The sequence below is a fragment of the Chlorocebus sabaeus genome, chromosome 24 (assembly GCF_047675955.1).
Source record: "Chlorocebus sabaeus isolate Y175 chromosome 24, mChlSab1.0.hap1, whole genome shotgun sequence".
Classification (NCBI taxonomy): Eukaryota; Metazoa; Chordata; class Mammalia; order Primates; family Cercopithecidae; genus Chlorocebus; species Chlorocebus sabaeus.
Window position 1 is genome coordinate 2061290 of NC_132927.1, and position 13123 is coordinate 2074412.

Below are 13123 nucleotides of genomic sequence, written 5' to 3' on the forward strand. Positions count from 1 at the left end.
CAAAATAATGACCTAAAGGTTCTCAAGTATGCACTAATTTGCCCTCCAAACATACCATTAGCCACCAAAGTCTGCTAATTCCACTTTAGAAAAGACTCCAAAATCGGTGCCTTGGTTTCTCATGCTTTTCCTGTCTTCCTCCTGAGATCACTGCAAAGCCCCCGTCACCTTCAGTCTTCCTATCACATGATCACGTGCTTTGACTTCCCAAATACAGTCTCTACACTCTTCTAAGTTAGTTCTTCCTAAAGGCAAATTTGAGCCCATCATTTCTATACTTAAAAAGCTGCATGACTCTGCAATGCCTTCATGTTCTGGCTCAACCCACCTCCCCGCCATAGAGTTCCCCTACTAACTGGCAGACTTAGACCACATCTCAACCTTCTCTGCACCAGCCATAACTCTCATAACCCTAGGCTTGGCATATGATTTCCTTCCTCTGTAACACCTTTTATTTCCATTTATTGCTTCCAAAACTCTTATCCTAGCTCGAAACAGCAAAGCAAAATACTACTATATAACATTCCTTGAGACCTTTGGTAGTAGTGATGCATGCTCCCTACTGCTACTTCATCTTATTCATACATTTCTTATGGCATTTACTGAATTATTTATTACAATTCGCTACTTCTCTTATATTATTCTACTCAAAGCTTCCTATGGCCTTGTGAATAAAAGGCAGGCAGCAGAGTTGAGTGGACCTGGGTTTGATCCCTGCCAATGAATCAGCAATGATGTGACAAATTACTAAGATTAACAAAATCTTGGTAATCCTCAGTTTGTTAATTTGCTGAAGACTGATAATGCAACGTACAAGTTGATCTGATGTGTGGGATGGTGACGATGCATGGAATGTGCCTTACACTGCTTTGGCACCAGTCTTGAGTCAATACGTGAGAGACATGCATCCCTGTATTCCCAACTCGATTAAAGTGCCAAGCACATTTGCTGAAATGAAAATCATGCAGTATTTATACTGTTATAAACTTAGCTATGTAAAAAATATGGCTTCCTTTGTTTCTTTATACCTGCATACATTCTCAAACTCAGATTTTTGCTGATGGTGAGGGCTTGTCAATCCAAGATCACTCAGTCACTTTCATGATGAGAAACAGTATTTTGGAAACTAGTGCTCAGTTGATTCACCTTTCTGCCCCACAGGAAACAGAAGCAGCATGTGTGTGCTCCAGGCATCTGGGGGATATTGCATTTGTATGCCATTTGTGCTGCAGTCTGCCTTTAGCTGAGGTATAGTGGTATAGCGCTTGTTACCTAGTCTTGGAAGTCAATCTGTAGCCTGCTACATTCACCACTGATGTCCTTAGGTGACAGAAAGAGCAGTGAAAATCCTGAGTAAATTTGAGAGGATTCCAGGACAAAAAGAACTGGGGTCTGACTTTTCAGGCTGTCTTTCCTCTGAAAAAACTGTAAACTTTGTAACTAAATCCCATTTCTACATGACACCAGGAGCTCGAAGTCTGAAATTAAAGTGTCAGTAGGGTTGGTTCCCTCTGAGGGCTGAGCAGACAGAATCTGTCCAAGCCTCTCTTCTTGTAGATGGTCATTTACTCCTTGTGTCTCTTTCCATTTTCTTCCCTTTATGCATGTCTGTTTCTTTGTCCAAGTTTATTCGTTTTCTTTCTCCATGGGCCTCAGATGCTGGTTTTCTTCAATACATATCGGGTCAAATTGAAGAAATGTTACTTTTTTTTTTTTTTTTTTTTTAATAGACAGGGTCTCACTCTGTTGCCCAGGCTGGAGTGCTGTAGTGCAATCTCAGCTCACTGTAGCCTCGACCTCCCAGCGTTAAGCGATCCTCCCACCTCAGCTTCCTAAGTAGCTGAGACTACAAGCATGCACCACTGCACCTGGCTAATTTTTGTAATTTTTGATAGAGATGGGGTCTCACCATGTTACCTAGGCTGATCTCGATCTCCTGTGCTCAAGTGATCCACTTCCCTTGGCTTCCTAAAGTGCTGGGATTACAGGTGTGGCCATAAAAAAGGATGAGTTCATGTCCTTTGTAGGGAAACCATCATTCTGAGCAAACTATGACAAGGACAGAAAACCAAACACCGCATGTTCTCACTCATAAGTGGGAATTGTATAATGAGAACACTTGGACGCGGGCTGGGGAACATCACACACTGGGGCCTGTCCTGGGGTGGGGAGATGGGGGAGGGATGGTATTGGGAGATATATCTGATGTAAATGGCAAGTTGATGGGTGCAGTATACCAACATGGCACATATATACATATGTAACAAACTTACACGTTGTGCACATGTACCCTAGAACTTGGAGTATAATTTAAAAAAAATAGTGGTGTTAGTTATAAACTCATGCCTTGAACTGTCAGTATTTTTAATATTTAAAACTGAATGTTTGGAATAAGAAAATACAAACTTCTTTTTCTTAAATGCTTATTTATTGAAAATAAAAGTTCCGACTTTCAAGATCATTACCTCTACTAGATATTTTCAAAATCTATCTAAAGTTTTACAGTACAGTAAATTGGACCTTTATTCTTTTGTGTCATCTCTTCTTGTGTTCACTGTACACAGTAAGCTCTTCTTTCTGCTTGAATAGTGAAGAAAAAGACAGAAGAAATAATTTTTTAAAACCTACCTAGTTTATTGTGGTATATTTTCATGCTACATCCTCACCCACATGTATATGTAGTACGTGTGTGTGTGTGTGTGAGAGAGAGAGAGAGAGAGGAATGTGGGAAAATATGTGAGGGATAGTGTGTAAAGAGAATGATATATGGAACTCATCACAACTAATTTGGAATCCTGGCTATACTATTTTTCATTTGGGCCAGCAGGAAAATCATTTGACTTATGTTAGTTTCAATTTTCTTCCACTGAACTTTAAAATTCTTTTAGAATGCAACAATCTTTTAATTTCTGTCTCTTTAATCTGGCACATAGTAGAGAAATTGTCATTATTGAATGAATAAATGAGTAATGTCCTAGCTATCAATACAAGGCATTACAAGGGTTCATTTTACTCCCAATTAATTTATGTTCAGTCCAAAATACTGTGTTTAAGAAATGAGCCTCAATTTGGCCTTGTCTTCTTTTCAGAGGCTGTATGTGTCAGTCTTCAGGAATACACTGACTTCCTGGCTGCTTTAGCAAATATTAGATTGCCCTCCTCTGACTTCGAATAGAACGTACTTCTTGTACTCATGATTTAATATGTGGCAAATTGTTATTTTATTTAATTAGGTCATAGTTTTGGATATGTCTCTTTCTCTCTATAAAATGCTCAGCTCCTTAATGGCAGAGACCACACAATATGCCTTTGTTTTTCACATCACCAGCAAAGGGCCCCTTTCTTGGGAGGTGCTGAGTGTGTTCTTGTATTTAAGAATAGCAGTAATGACAGTAAAGTTAAGCTAATGTACACTGTTCTTTAAAAAAAACAAACAAAAAAACAAACAAACAAAAAACTATGCTGATATAATTGTGTCAGATGAAGAGACGTAGACTCACAGAAGTTCAGTAACTTGAAATATGCCCATAGCCAGAAAGAGGCAATGACTCAGTTGTGCAGATTCTGATTCCAGGACTGTTTCCACTACACCATGATAAATAAGGTCTCTGTTTTGTATTAAACATTCGGACAGTTGGTATGAAGTTGTTAGATCTGACATAATTTGTTTCTAATAGGATTGACATACCCTGAACAGGTCACCAGGGTATGTTGTATAATTTACCTTTGCTTGATGGCTTTAAAAGGAGGATCAACACCTGCCTTTTAGGCCAGGTTTAGGCATTGCCCTGCCAAAAGGAAAAAAATTAACTACATGTTTTTAAAGATTCCTTTTGGTTCTATAGCCAAAGGAATCTTGGTTCTTGTAACTTAGTTATATTTACTTTTTTAACTGAATTCTGCCTGTTCCTGGGCATTTTGTAAATATTATGCAAGTCTAAGTTTAAATCAGCAGTGATGAGTCAAATTTGGGAGGTCAGGGAAGGTAGAAATCAAGTTACCATCCAGAAGAGCTCAATATACATGTCACTACTAATGAGATGAGAAGAAATAACAGCACACAATATTAATCTTCATGCCATGCTTCAACACAGGATTTTTAAGCCGCTCTGACAAATTCTAGATTTTAAACACAAATGAGTGGAAGTTTGTGGAGAACTCTGAGAACTTGGAAGTGTCTTTGTTGTTTGCCTTAGTCCGCCTCCATTCCGAGCTTTTCCTCACCTTGAACATTACTTCGTTTAAATTCTTAACCCCCTTTCCAACCATTTTTACTCATTTGTTGTTATTATGCAGATTACAATGGCTGGTGTTTGGAAAGGGGATCAGCAAAACATTTATCATTCAATGCAGCAACTTGAGGAGTTTTGAAAAGCAGAGCATGTGGAACCCCATTAACAGATAAAGAACACAGGATTGAACGAACCGAAGGACAAATCATTTATTTCAGTACATCTTGTATAGCAACACATTACCAGAGGCAATAGGTACAAAAGATCAGATCAGCTTCAGAAGGGCTAAATGATATTCATTTGCCATCTTCACCAAAATAATAAGATTGCATGGAAATATTTTTTATTTTGAATGTTGAAGATAATTTTAATAATGTGATTTTTTGACCCACAATCTAAGGCAAAGCCTTATCCCAGAAGATAATAGAGATGAGATGAATTAGAGGACTATAGCCAGATACAGAAAAAAAAAGCAGAACCTTTTAATACTAACAGATAAAACAGGCAGTTCAATGCCGATAAATGCAGAATAATGATGCTTTTGATGGGTCTTTATCACAGAAAGCCATGTTCTTCATAAATTATGAGCCATAAAAAAAGGAATTTCAGTCAAAAGACAAGTCTGTTTGTATTGTCAATGAATGATGAGACATAGAAAGACAAAAATCAAATAGGAATGCAAGAAATCAAATAAAATAACTGCTTGATGACTTTATCAGCTAAGTTTCCACCCTGAAAAATATAGAAGAACAAAAGACTACCCAGAAAAAAAAAAAAAAAAAAAAAAAAACCACATTCAAAGACAGCCCAAAATGATAGAAGTACTTTTATTTTGAAAAAAATGAAACTATTTTATTTGTGGAAAATTGTGGTTGATCTAACGACTACTGAAGTCAATTTCAAATGCAGATGTTTTTAGTATTTTCTTATCTCAAAGGGCATCTAAAATGTATTTGAAGTGATATTTACTGTGGATTGACATTCATTATGTGAAGGATGTATCTCAATGTCTATACATATGTGCTTCTGAATATTTTGTCACAATTATCTTTAAAAAGTTAGATAGTGAATGTTTTTGGTAAAAAATGTCAATTGAATTTGAGCTTCTGATTGATGTATTTTCTAAAATTTAACATTCAGCTTTCTTGTGATGTTTTTGTAAAGAGAAAACAGAATGTGTTTGAGCTTCTGTTATATATATATATATATTCTAAAATATAGTATTTACTACCATTACCTAGTTCAGGGTTGTAATATTTATCATCAATAAATATGGGTCAAATGTGCCAATTATGTTTTCAGACACTGGTCCTAATATTTCAGGTATTATATCTATAATTTAATTAGCAATCTGCATGTGGTATCTCTTATAGATCATTATTTGGTACTGAAAGTGGTAATAATTCATCAAGTAATACTTTTCCTCTAACAGGCAACTTTATTAATTTATCATGATGGATCTTTGATCTTTCTTTATTAATATATCATGATGGATCAAGGTAACTACTCTTATACACCAGCACTAAGAATCAATATTATTTGGAGGAAGCTATTTAAAAAAATAAGAAAGTAATGTGTCTTAATGAAATGGCCATGGTTCGAGAACCAAGAACCCTAACACCTGCCTTAACAGACAAGATGTGTTAACTCGGAGAATGTGCGATTTTTGCCTCAGTGTCTTCAAACTTAAAATAAGAAGGCTGAGTAACTAAATTGTTTTTGAATTTTATAACCTTATATTTTACTGCTGTGGTATATTTTTTGTGACTCCTTTGCTTAGTCAGTACTTAACCTTACTTTCACAATTTATTTTAATGTGTCTACTAACATCAAAGTAGTTGTCTTTTGTAACTGACAAGTGCTGGGGAGAAAAGTATCTGAATCTCCCAAAAGGCATTTCCAGCCCTGCTCACTGTGTTCTGATCTCCCTTCAGAACTCAAAATCACTACTTCCGGGGGACATAGTGTTGATGAGCTTTCTTCTCATCCTTCCAGCATGCAGGGGTGGGAAAAGACTGAAGACTATTGGTCCAACACCTTCACAGAGAGCCTTCTCAGAGGACACAAGTGCTTGTCAAGCATATGTGTTCAAGGAAGCGTCTCTTTGGGGAGATTCTGTCATCTTAGCATCACTTTTACCTCTTGAGACTCCCACAGTGAGTCAGGGCCAACAACTTTCTTTTTTAATGACATGTTTTAAAATTCTGTGTTGCTGACATTGATCCTCTCTTTTTCTTACCGTATTTGATGTCCTCTCAGTTTCTAAGCTGCCTTAAAGATTCCATATTTCATAATTATTTTGTTGCGAGCAACAGAAATGGTCTTTGACTAACTTAAACAAAAGCAAATTTATTGGAAGGATATAGTGAGCTCAAAGAATGTATAGAAGCCTAGAGACCTGGGCTTGAATGGATGGGAATCAAGGCAGTGCTGGAGACAAGAAAGAAAAAACCATGATAGTGGCCTGGTAGCAATGAGGGCTGACTCTCAGATAAAAGTGAAAGAGAAACATTTTCTTCCTTTTTATGATGTTGCTGTACATTCAGATTCCTGCAGTGGACATCCAGTGAAGGATACTGGATTTCTGTTATAAAGACATGGGGGCACTGGGTAGACATTAAAAAGACACACATTCATGTATGTTCATATGAGCACCTTCCTCCTGCAAAGCAGTGTCTGCGAATAGCTACCTATTTCGTTTCTTCTTTTGATCAATTGACTTGATCTCTCTTCTTACCATCTCTTTTTTTAAAAGTATGAGTTACCTTCATTTATCATCTCAATTTCATCCTGATCTTTGTTTTTCTTAGAAAAGTACAGGTACCCCTCTTAAAAAACCACTATGTAATTATGTTTAAAATCAGTTCTCCATTATGGTGAAAAGGAAGTTAAAATATTCAAAAGTTAAACTGGGCAAACTTCTATTAAAATAGGAATTATTTGATAAATTAACACTTATAATCCCTAAGAGTATTGCTATCTAAACTGATAGATAAGGTATTCTGAAGTTAAAAATACAATAAAGGAATATGGTATGTGGGTAACATCAAGTGGGATTGCTGTGCGATATTTCAGATGAGCTCATATATTACCCCACGTCTAATACTTTCACAAAATGATGGTATTTTTCACCTGCTTTCTGATCTCTTTTTGATAGAAATAGCCTGGCATCTTTTTCCTACATCAGCTCCGTTCATCTATTGAACTTTAATGATATGTTTTTCTCCCAGTCCTCTAACAATTTCCACTAGATTTAGCTACTTTTTAAGGAGCTTCTGTGTTTCTTATGGTACTCTATTATTTTCTTTGATCATCTAGTCCTTTTTCTTACCCTAGGGACATTTTCATTTGCAAAGATCCACCCAAATTTTACTCAGCACAAATCCAGTCATATAGAAAACCCCCTACAAGTGAAATCTGACTGCCAAATAATTTCTGTCAGCCTTAACACTGGAATTTGCTAACTTTTGACATGATTCTGATGAAAATTAGAAATTATGTAAGTTCCCCCCAATACTGGACTTTTCAGGGGTTTGCTATCCAGCTTGGTGGGTTATCCAGATCTTTTGCTTCCCTCCTTTCCTCCTGCCACCTCTTTAGACCATTTCCATCCATCAAACATGCCTTTAGGGATAAAAAGAGAAGGCGAGATGAAATGCAAGCTGATCCATTTTGTTGTTTAGCTGCAATTCTGGTTAGAGAGAAAGTAGAGGGTTTGTTGAAGAGAAAAGTTGAAACGTGGAAACTATTGGCTAAATTGAAACCAGGGTATTAGCTTGGGAAGTTGTCGATTTATGCAACCCGTGCTCCTATTTGCATAGATAACTGAGTTAGCTTTACAAGAGTTTAGAGCTCCCTCACTCATAGATATTTTATTCATGAGTTATTGCCCTTAAAAATATGTAACCATAAAAGAAGTCCTCTAAAGAAAACCCAGCCTCTGAAATGAGGCTCACAACCATTACACTGATGATCTGAAAGGCACACCTGCCTCCTTCAGTTTATAATGATATCATTGCCTTGGCCACAATCTCACTTTTGTTCATTTAAATGGCATAGGAATAAATGCTACTTGCATCATAGTTTGTACATTAATAGGCACAACATAAAACCAAATTACTAGGCTGTACTCCTCCTCAAGCTGTTAGCTACCTCTAAGGTTTTTCTGTGGCAGTGACAGATGCTCTGATACCTATATAACCTCCAGAATAAGAGTTTAATGAAAGTAGTATTTGTAGTATTTAACTTTGGAAACCTTCAAATTAGTAAGATTTATTTTTGTGATGCTTTAGAGTAAGAAGTTAGCATTTCTCTAATGACAGTCATTTCTTAACATTTTAACTCATATCTTATGGGAAATCTCAGTAGTGCTTAAAACTCTGTGGAAGAAAGAAAACACAAGGGCAGTTCAAGCAGAAATGTAAGGAGGTAAAAAAGAAACATTTATACAGCCAAAAAAAATATGGAAAAAAGCTCATCATCACTGATCATTAGAGAAATGCAAATGAAAACCACAATGAATACCATCTCACGCCAGTTAGAATGGCCATTATTATGAAGTCAGGAAACAGCTGCCAGCAAGGATGTGGAGAAATAGGAACGCTTTTACGCTGTTGGTGGGAGTGTAAATTAGTTCAACCATTGTGAAAGACAGTGTGGCGATTCCTCAAGGATCTAGAACCAAAAATACCATTTGACATAGCAATCTCATTACTGGGTATATACCCAAAAGATTATAAATTATTCTAGTATAAAGACACATGCACACATATGTTTATTGCAGCACTGTTCACAATAGCAAAGACTTGGAACCAACCCAAATGCCCATCCATGACAGATTGGATAAAGAAAATGTGGCACACATACACCATGGAATACTACGCAGTCATAAAAAAGAACGAGATGATTTCCTTTGCAATTACATGGATAAAGCTGGAAGCCGTCATTCTCAGCAAACTAACACAGGAACAGAAAACCAAACACCCGTATTCTCACTCTTAAGTGGGAGCTGAAAAATGAGAACACGTGGACACGGGGAGGGGAACAACATACACTGGGGCCTGTTGGGGGCTGGGGACAAGGAGAGGGAGAGCATTAGGACAAACAGCTAATGCATGTATGGGGGTTAAAACCTAGATGATGGGTTGATGGGTGCAGCAAACCAGTATGTCCATATAACAAACCTGCATATTCTGCACATATATCCCGGAACTTACAATAAAATTAAAAAAAAATATCCAGCAGCCTTTCCCATATTGCTGTGTTCAGTAAACCACACTACTGCACTGTCTGATAAATGTGAAAAAAAATTAGCAATCTAAGTACTTTCTATCCCACACCCTATCACTGCCCTGTTTGTCAAACAAAGAAAGCACCTGTTGAGAGAGAAGCCTTGCTGGGAGTTTCCACGATGTTTGATGATCCAAAAGATGTAATATCATGAGCAGCAACTGCACTGGCAGAGCATTATCATAATAGCCCGACCTCCTGAGCTTTTCCTGATTACCTGGATCTTACCTCCCAAAGGGAAAATGACTTCAAAGACTGAAGTTCTTGCCTGCATTTTTCAAAGATTCAGCCACTTGAAGCCACAGATTCTTCCAGCTTGTTTTCAACATGCACAATAATGCCAGAAAATGACACCAAGTTCTTCTAAGAGCCCAAGAGGACATGGAGCAGCACTCTAACGGCTGGTCTTTTCAGACGGATCTGCACAGTCCTCTGTGTTTTCTTAGCCACCACAAAGAGGAAGGCTCTGGGTTTCACTGTTTTTTTGTTTGTTTGTTTTCTTTTTTGCCTGTTTGTTTCTAATTCAATAGTTTAAAAGCAGAGCCTTAGCTTCCTAAGTCCATTTTGAAAGTCAAATGGATTAAAAAGAGTTTCAAAACAGTGCTAGCCCAAATCCGGTTGAAACTTTTAATTAGTCTGATGTTATTTTTAGACTCTCTCAAAGCTCCGTAATTGAGCCCTTTGCAGTTGTACAAACAAATAGAAACCTTGTAAGATCTTGAAATTCATGATAGTTTACTAATGAAGTCGGCTTGGAAAACTCTTCATTGAATATTGTAATTTGATTGCCATCTTATTCTGATTGGACCCTGGTTTTGCATTTAAATGAGTATATATTATTTGAAATGCAAAACAGCATGTTATCTGGGGTATTTTGCAAAAACAGACAAGATTAAAAACATCTAATGTTCCATTTTATAAAAACATTACAAAATGGAAGTTCAGAGCTGACTTTTAAAATTTATTAGTAACAGCTTACAATAATTGGACATTAATTAATCCTAAATTACAAGACATTTCTGTGGAAATGCGTATTACATCCTTTCCATCAGTACTCAGCAGATTCATTAGTATTATTTTTTGTTTGGAGCATTGAAGGCACTAACAACAGTTTCTTACTAAAGCAGTCATGGTTACAGAATTCACTGTTACGCATGTGAGTTGAACACAATACATTATCAATTACTGATTCTACAACTACTGACCTTGAGTATCCAATTTGAAAAAAAAAATTTGGCAGCAGTAGCTAAGGCAAGCTGAATATTTGTGAATTGGGGTCTGTATCGACTTGTTCCAAGCTTTGATTTTTATCAGCCTTTGTGGTAGATGGATTGGAAAGAATTTTCTGATTCTATAAACTTTTATTATTATTTCTCAACTGTGGTTTTTGTGTCTTACATAGAAAATTGTTTTCAATTGCATTACCCCAAAAAAGAAGATTCCATTTGAAAGAAGTATGGGGGCAGCTATCTATCTATTTGATTGTTTGGCTTTCTGAAATTTCCATTACATCTATTTTCAGACACATATAGTAACCCACAATCTAATATGCTGGATTTTTCTTCCCTTTAGTATTTTGCTGACAAGAGACTGTCAGAACAGGACATTAGCTTTATAAGTGTATTATCCAGGTCTTTGGAATCATTTTTAATCATTTAAGTATCATATCAAGTGAGTTATAATACGGGAATTAATACTTTATGTGGAATTTGAACTGTGAGAAAAAGAGATTTCTTCATCTATTTCATGTTTCTGTCCTCAAATAAAGGCAAAGTCTTAGTGTAATGGAGGAATTTGGCTCCCTAGGGATCTCTAGTGATGGAAGAAGGTGGCAATGACAATGCTACAACAGAGGGAAGAAGGAGCAGAGAAACAGCATGGCTTTGCACTTGTCTTCCATTGCAGGCCTGTGCCATTCCAACTACCACATTAATTCAACCTGGAATTAAGTCCAGCCTGATGGACAGTTTTAAGAGTTTTATAAAATTGCTATGTCACATGTAAAATGCATGCAAGTACCATTGCTATGTAATCCATTTAGTGAATTCTATCAAAGTAATTTTGATTTCTGATATTCTAAGACTAGCAAGGGCTGCACTTAATCCTTCTCTCCGAACTCAGTATCCATAGATACATAAAATCCTGATTTTTTTTTTTTTTAACTAGGAACAGTTAAATTTACAGGACTAAAAGATTAAAATCAACTTTCCTGACTGAAAGAAAGGATGCTTAAAATTTGAGAGCAGATCTTTATAAAGATTGGTCATTGTACTAAAATAAGGATCAAGTATTGGGTCTGGACTGATTCTGGCTTGAGGTTGGTGCTGTATAGGTCCTCATTTTATGGATCTTGTTCTATGCAAATGAGAGCTGTCAGCTTCCTGTATGACCCTGTATGCAGAAGCAACCTGATGGGTTGGGGTATTGGGGTACCAGTTAGTTGAATATCCTTTATCTGAAATTCTTAGGACCAGAAGTGTTTCAGATTTCACATACATATATATTTTGATTTTGGAATGTTTGCACTTACATAATGACATATCTTGGAGATAGAACCCAAGGCTAAACAAGAATTTTATTTATGTTTCATATACATATACACACATAGCCTTAGGAGACAATGTTTTGTCTGCATTTTGACTGCAACTTATTACATGATGTCAGATGTGTAATTTTCCTCTTGTGGCATCATGCTGGTGCTCAAAACTTTGGGTTTTACATTTTCTGATTAGGGAGGCCCACCCTGTATATCTCCTGAACTGGCCCTATGCAGTCTTTTCTACTTTCTTTTTTTTCAAATTAGAGCTACAGGAAACAGATTTTTTTTTCTGTGTTGAAGGAAAGCAGATTATACGAACCTAGACTTCAAGTTGCCATGATTCAAGTATCATCAAAAAAGTTAACCAAAGAGAACATAGTTGAAGTGAAAGAAAAGTATGGTCAGCGGATAAGAAATAATCAGTTGTTCTAGTTTTCCAGGAGCCACTGCTTCCCTTTCCCAAGTCTAATCATGCGTGCGAATACATCCCCTACTCTGACCTAAGCTTGTTTGAGATGGATTTCTCTTGCTTGCTACATAAATGATCCCCCATTACGAAAACTTTATTTTTCCTTTTTTTCCTCTTAGTAGGAAGGGAGTGAATTGGAGCTTTGGCATGATAAATGTATTTTCTCTGAACTAAATCCCCACCTAGCTGTAGAAGCAGAAGATAAATATGCCCAAGCATCATCTCACCTATTATCTGTCAACTAGTGAACTACTTTTCTGATTTTTATAGCTTTAGCCCATTCCTGATTTTAATATCTGATTTGAAGTTTTCCGGAGTATACTTCTAGAACTTCTTAGGCACCTGAAAAGCGACTGAGATGTTCAAATTGAATACTAGATGACAACATGGCAAGTTAAATGTGTCTCTTGTCCCCTGAAGTATACTTCAGGACTTGGGGACTGATTGCACAAGGGGTACAAAGAAGAAAGAAGACACAAAATTGATTAGAAATCTGTGTGATTGAGAGTGGGATAAGGAGGAGCCACAAGTGGGAAGTAGGTAAGTAGTATTTGAAAAGGTAATAGAACAAAACTGTGGCAGTGTCAAAAAAGT

General features: G+C 36.7%; 1 non-coding gene across 1 annotated transcript; it reads right to left on the minus strand.

The window, feature by feature from the left end:
- Positions 1–1650: 1650 nt before the first annotated feature.
- LOC119619618 (small nucleolar RNA SNORD37) lies at positions 1651–1715 on the minus strand. The gene has a single exon (XR_005236113.2). It is a non-coding gene; the product is annotated as a small nucleolar RNA SNORD37 (small nucleolar RNA).
- Positions 1716–13123: the final 11408 nt, after the last annotated feature.